General features: G+C 36.7%; 1 pseudogene; it reads left to right on the top strand.

The window, feature by feature from the left end:
• Positions 1-5896: 5896 nt before the first annotated feature.
• On the top strand, positions 5897-6696 carry LOC133051908 (V-type proton ATPase subunit D-like; annotated as a pseudogene).
• Positions 6697-7087: the final 391 nt, after the last annotated feature.

Raw genomic sequence — 7087 nt, 5'->3', positions numbered from 1 at the left:
GCCTTTCTGTTATGGGTATAGAGGTATCTCAATGTGGTTTTAATTTTCATTTCCCTAGTAACTATTTACATTGAGATTTTTTTCACTTTGCCAAGCACCTTCATAGAAAATTTGCTAAGATAGTACATAGTTCTCATATATCCCATGCCCAGTTTCTCCTAGTATTAACATATTATTAGTAAGGAACATTTGTTACAATTAATGATACAGTGGTGACACAGTATTATTAAATAAAGTTATTATTTTATTCAGACTTCCTTAGTTTTTACCTAATATCCTGTTTTGTTTCATGATGACATCTAGGATACCACATTTCATTTAGATGTCGTCTCTATAGGTTCCTCTTAGTTGTGACAGTTTCTCAGATTTTCCTTTTTTTTATGATCTTGAGAGTTTTAAAGAGTACTGGTCAGATATTTTAGAAGATCTTTCATACCTGGGATTTGTCTGATGTTTTTCTTATGATTTCACAGGAATTATTGGTTTTTGGAGGGAGACCACAGAGGTAAAGTGTCTTTCTCATCACATCTTACCAAGGGTAAATAGTGTCAACATGACATATAGCATTTGATGTCAACCTTGATTACCTGACTGAGGTAGTGTTTGTTAGGTTTCTGCACTGTAAAGTTAATTTTTTCCTCTTTTCTGCACCATAGTCTTTGGAAGTCATGATACACAGCCCACACTTAGAGAGGGGAGTTATGTACCTCTTCCTTGGGGGGCAGAGTAGCTACAGAAATTATTTTGAATTCTTATGCATGGAACATTTGTCTTCTTCCCATTTATTTGTTTATTCCATCACTTATATCAGTATGGATTTATGGATATTGATTTTGTACTTTGGGTTATAATCCAAAATATATATATATATATATAATCTATTTTATTTATAAAATTATATAAAATATATATATAATTATTATATAGAAAGATAATCTATTTTATTTTTTTATTTTTTTCAATTATTTTTATTAGTTGGAGGCTAATTACTTTGCAACATTGCAGTGGGTTTTGTCATACATTGACATGAATCAGCCATGGAGTTACATGTATTCCCCATCCCGATCCCCCCTCCCACCTCCCCCCCCACCCGATTCCCCTGGGTCTTCCCAGTGCACCTGGCCCGAGCCCCTGTCTCATGCATCCCAACTGGGCCGGTGGTCTGTTTCACCATATATAATATACATGCTGTTCCCTCGAAACATCCCACCCTCGCCTTCTCCCACAGAGTCCAAAAGTCTGTTCTGTACATCTGTGTCTCTTTTTCTGTTTTGCATATAGGGTTATCATTACCATCTTTCTAAATTCCATATATATGTGTTAGTATAAGATAATCTATTTTATTTTGTTGCTCAAATTGTTCCAGCTTTGGCCTTTGGGAGCTCTTTCATTTGATGCTTATGTCCCTTTGATATACCTCCATCATTGTGGCTTTTTTGAGGACTTACTTTCTGGTGCTCCAAGATGCCTGTCCTAGAATCATCCATTTCTGCAAATATCCTTTGTTTCTTTTACTGGAAAATGGTATTAAAAACCAAGAGCTGGGTGCTGGGTGTACTTGTTGCTACTAGGGTATCATTGTTTCTAGGCCTTTTCAGTGGATAGAGCTGGGGAATATATGTATGTAGACTAACCTATGTACACACATATTTCTACAATGATTTTTCTTCCAAGGAGCAAGCAAAAGATGCTTGCTTTTTAGAAGAAAAGCTATGATAAACCTAGACAGTGTATTAAAAAGCAGAGACTACTTTGCTGACAAAGGTCCGTACAATCAAAGCTATGATTTTTTTCCAGTAGTCATGTACGGATATGAGAGTTGGAGCATAAAAAAGGCTGAATGTTTCACTATAGATAATATACATGTTTCTATGCTGTTCTCTCGAAACATCCCACCCTTGCCTTCTCCCACAGAGTCCAAAAGTCTGTTCTGTACATCTGTGTCTCTTTTTCTGTTTTGCATATAGGGTTATCATTACCATCTTTCTAAATTCCATATATATGTGTTAGTATGCTGTAATGTTCTTTATCTTTCTGGCTTACTTCACTTTGTAAAATGGGCTCCAGTTTCAGTCAATGTATGACAAGACCCACTGCGGTATTGTAAAATGATTAGCTTCCAACTAATAAAAATAAATGGAAAAAAAAAGGCTGAATGCCAAAGAATTGATGCTTTCAAACTGGTGTTGGTGAAGACTCTTTGGAGTCACTTGGAATGCAAGGAGATCAAATCAGTCCATCCTAAAGGAAATCAACCCTGAATATTCATTGGAAGGCCTGATGTTGAAGCTGAAACTCCAATACTTTGGCCATCTGATGCAAAGAGCTGACTTGTTGGAAAAGACCTTGATGCTGGGAAAGATTGAAGGCGGGAGGAGAAGGGGACGATAGAGGATGAGATGCTTGGATGGCATCACTGACTCAATGGACATGAGTTTGAGCAAACTCCGGGAGATTGTGATGGACGGGGAAGCCTGGCATGCTGCAGTCCATGGGATTACAGAGTTGGACATGACTGAGTGACTGAACAACAATGATTTCTATATCAGTGTCCATATTAAGTTAAACATGAGTTTATACTGATGTCTCTAATATTAACACAGTACTACATAGTTCATTTTAGCCTTTCTCTCTTGTTTATCTATAACCTCCTATTCCAACAGTAAGAAACCTGGCTCCCATTGTCTGCTGTCCCTTTATTTGTTGAAATTCTGGTATACATGTGGTTTTAGAATTGTTAGCCTGTACCCTTGTGAAAAACAACTTGTGGTAAAGTGCTTATGTAAAATTACTTTTATCATTAGTTCTACAGTGTGTAGTCTAGTAATTTTCAGTTTCTTAGGTTAGAACATCCTTTCCCCATCCCCTTCAGTGAGGTTGTGTCATACTTTGGTAACATAGTTAAATAATTTTGTCACAGTCTACATTCCATCCTGAGAGTCCTAATTTCCTAGTTGATTTTTTCATTTGCATACACTCAGGTTTACTCTTTATTTTGTAACGTATAGATTTTGTCAAATAGGCAGTGTATCTACCAGTACAGTATTATATAGCATAGTTTCATGGCCCTAATATATCCTTTGTGGTTCACCTAGTCAATCTTTGCTCCTCCCTAACCCCCTGGCACACTCATCTGTTTTCAGTCTCTATAGTCTTCACGTTTTCAGAATGTCATATAAATAAACTAATAGCTTTCTCTGACTTTTTCACTTAGCAATATGCATTTAAGATTTATCCATGTCATTGTATAAGTTAATAGCTTAATCCTTTTAATTGCTGAATAGTGTTCTATAGTATGGATGTACTGCAGTTTGTTTATCCATTTACCTTGAAGGACATCTGAGTTGCTAACAGTTTTTGAAATTATGTGTAAAGCTGCTATAAACATTTGCATGCAGGATTTTGTGTGGACATAAATTCTCAAATCAGTTGGGTAAATATTTGGGAACAAGATTGCTGAACTGTGTGATCAGACTAAGTTTAATATTGTAAGAAACTGCCAAACTGTCATCCAAAGTGGCTGAGTACCCTTCCCACCAGCAATTAACAAGAGCACATGTTGCTCCTCATCCTCACTAGCAATTGATATTATCAGGGATTTTATCTATTCTAATAGGCATGTAGTTATATCTCATTGTTGTTTTAATTTGCAATTCCCTGACAAACAATATCATTTGAGCATCATGTCATATGCTTATTAGCCATCTGTATATCTTCTTTGGTGAGGTATTTGCCATTTTGTCCATTTTTAAATTGTGTTGCTTTCTTATTAATGAGTTTTAAGAATTCCTAATATATTATGGATAAAAGTCTTTTCCCAGATATCAGTTTTGCAAATATTTTCTGTGGCTTGTCTTTTTATTCTCTCAACAGTGTTCTTTACAGAGCAGAAGTTTTTAATTTTGATGAGTTCCAGCTTACCAATTTTTTCTTTAATAGCATGTGTTTTTGGTGTGGTATATAAGAACCCCTTGGTCTAATCAAATGTCACAAAATTTTTCTCTCATTTTTTTTCTTTTTAAGAGTCATAATTTTCCATTAAAATTTTAAGTTTATAATCCATTTGAGTTCATGTTTATATAAAGTGTGAGGTACAGATCAAGGTTCTTTTTTAAATATGTGGATATCCAAATGTTCCAGCACCATTTGTCAAAAAGACTATCTTTTTCCATTAAATTGCCTTTGCATCTTTGTGAAACAAAAGTTGACTCTATTTATATTGAACTATTTCTAGTTCTGGTATTTTGTTCCATTGATCTATATATGTGCTGATACAATAATTACCTTGATTTTTATGGGTATATAGTTAGACTTAACATTGGATAGACTGATTCCTCCAAATACCACACTGTTTTCATTACCATAGCTTAATAATTAATACTTGAAACAAGATATTGTGAGTTCTTCAACTTTGTTCTTTTTCAAAATTGTTGCAGCTATTTTTGTTTCCTTACTTTTCGATATGAATTTAAGAATCATATTGTTAATATCTAGAAAAAATCCCATTGGGATTTTAATTGGGTTTGCAATGAATCCATAGAACAATTTGGGGGGAGAATTGACCTCTTAACAATATTGAGTTTTCCAATCCATAGATATGGTTCATATATCCATTTATTTAGTTTTTATTTGATATTTTTCTTAAATGTTTTGTAGCTTTCAGTGTACATATCCTAAACATATTTTGTTAGTTTCTTTTTTTACCTATTTCATTTTTCTGGTACAATTGTAAATTATACTGTTTTTTAAAAAACATTTGACTTCTGGTTGTTCATTGCTGTGCTGTGCTTAGTCACTCAGTCATGTCCGACTCGACTCTTTGCAACCCCATGGACTATAACCTGCCAGGCTCCTCTGTCCATGGGGATTCTCCAGGCAAGAATACTGGAGTGGGTTGCCATGCCTTCCTCCAGGGTATTGGGAATTCCCAACCCAGGGATCGAACCCAGGTCTCCCACATTGCAGGTGGATTCTTTACCATCTGAGGCAGCAGGGAAGCCCAAGAGTACTGGAGTAGGTAGCCTAGCCCTTCTCCAGGGAATCTTCCTGACCCAGGAATGGAATCAGGGTCTCCTGCATCGTGGGCAGATTCACCAGCTGAGCTCCCAGAGATCTTGTTAAACTCATATATTAGTTCTACTAGCTTTTTTGTAAATTCCATGAAATTTTCTACATAGAAAATAATGTCATCTTTGAATAGAAATAATTTTGTTTCTTCCTTTATATTCCGTATACCTTTTATTTTTTCTTGCATTATCACACCAGTTAGGACTTCCAATATGGTACTAATATGAGTAGTGAAAATAAGGATGCTTGTCTTTTCCATGGTCTTAAGGGAAAAGTATTCAATCTTTTATAATAAGTGTGATTATATCTTTAGATGCTTGTCATTAGGTTAAAGAAGTTCTTTCTAGTTTTATTTAGCTGTGAGTTTCTTTTTAAGTTTTATCGAAGTATAATTTACATACCATAAAATTCAGCTATTGTAAGTATACATTTCAGTGTTTTTAGTACATTCATAGTGCTATGCGGCCACCACCAAATCCTGTTTTTTTAATATTTACCACCATCCCCCAGTCCTAATTTCTTGAATCCCTTTGTAGTCAGGCCCTGCTCCCATCTCCAATCCCAGGCAAAACTGCTTTCTTCTCTAATAATTTGTCTTTTTCAGGATATTTTATATAAGGAACACACTACTTCTATTTCCTGAATTTTGCTTCTTGTGGTAGTGGGTTTCCCCACTCCCAGTGCTGTCAGATCTATCAGTGTTCCTAGGTGAGCAAAGGGAGTCTTCAACTACAAAATACAAAGAATGCTTTCCAGGTAGAGAAAGCCTCAGTGGCTGAGTTGTTGCAGCCACGGTTGCCTGGCCAGGGACCCAAGCCGAACAGTCATCATCAGAATGTCGGGCAAAGACCGAATTGAAATCTTTCCCTCGGGAATGGCACAGACCATCATGAAGGCTCGGTTAAAAGGAACACAGACAGGTCCAAACCTCCTGAAGAAAAAATCTGATGCCTTAACTCTTCAATTTCGACAGATCCTTAAGAAGATAATAGAGACTAAAATGTTGATGGGTGAAGTGATGAGAGAAGCTCACTTGCTGAGGCCAAGCTCACAGCAGGGGACTTCAGCACCACAGTTAGCCAAAATGTAAATAAGGCCCAAGTGAAGATTGGAGCAAAGAAAGATAACGTAGCAGGTGTTACATTGCCAGTATTTGAACATTATCATGAAGGAACTGACAATTATGAACTGACTGGTTTAGCCAGAGGTGGGGAACAGTTGGATAAACTGAAGAGGAATTATGCCTGGTGGAACTGGCTTCACTGCAGACTTCCTTTGTTACTTTGGATGAAGCTATTAAGATAACCGACAGGCATGTAAATGCTATTGAACATGTCGTCATTCCCCAGATTGAACGTACCCTTGCTTATATCATCACAGAGCTGGATGAGAGAGAGCAAGAGGAGTTCTACAGGTTAAAGAAAATACAGGAGAAGAAAAAGATTCTCAAGGAAAAGTCTGATAAGGACTTGGAGCAACGGAGGGCAGCTAGAGAGGTGATGGAGCCTGCTAATCTCCTGGCTGAAGAGAAGGATGAAGATCTTCTGTTTGAATAAGCTTTCCTGCTCTCGTTCTTTCAGAAGGCCTAACATGTCAGCATTTTAATTCATGGTGTGTAGGTTTGTTATGTGTGGCTATTTATTTTTTGGCTTAAGAATTTCACCAGTTGTAAAAATTTCGCTGGATGTCTGTTTATGGGATCTACCTTTTCAGAATCATAATTAAGCAACAATTAATCACCAATGAAATTTGTAGGACCTGTCCCCAAACCTGTAGAATTTATGCTGCAGAAGTGTCACCCTACTTCAATTATACATCTGTTACAAGTCATCTGCTTACTGAACATAATAAGAAAATCCCTTTAGGAAGCAGCAGTGATCTCAGGCCAACACACGTTTGTAGGCCAGCTACTCTGGAGCACCCTTTGTTCCTACCTGCTCACACACCTTGGCACCATTGTCTGAGATTGCTACAGCCATTCTTGTGTTAGTTACTATGGGACGTCTCTCCTTAAGCTTTA

This window comes from Dama dama, chromosome X (assembly GCF_033118175.1).
Source record: "Dama dama isolate Ldn47 chromosome X, ASM3311817v1, whole genome shotgun sequence".
Classification (NCBI taxonomy): domain Eukaryota; kingdom Metazoa; phylum Chordata; class Mammalia; order Artiodactyla; family Cervidae; genus Dama; species Dama dama.
This window is presented reverse-complemented; position numbering and strand designations above follow the sequence as displayed.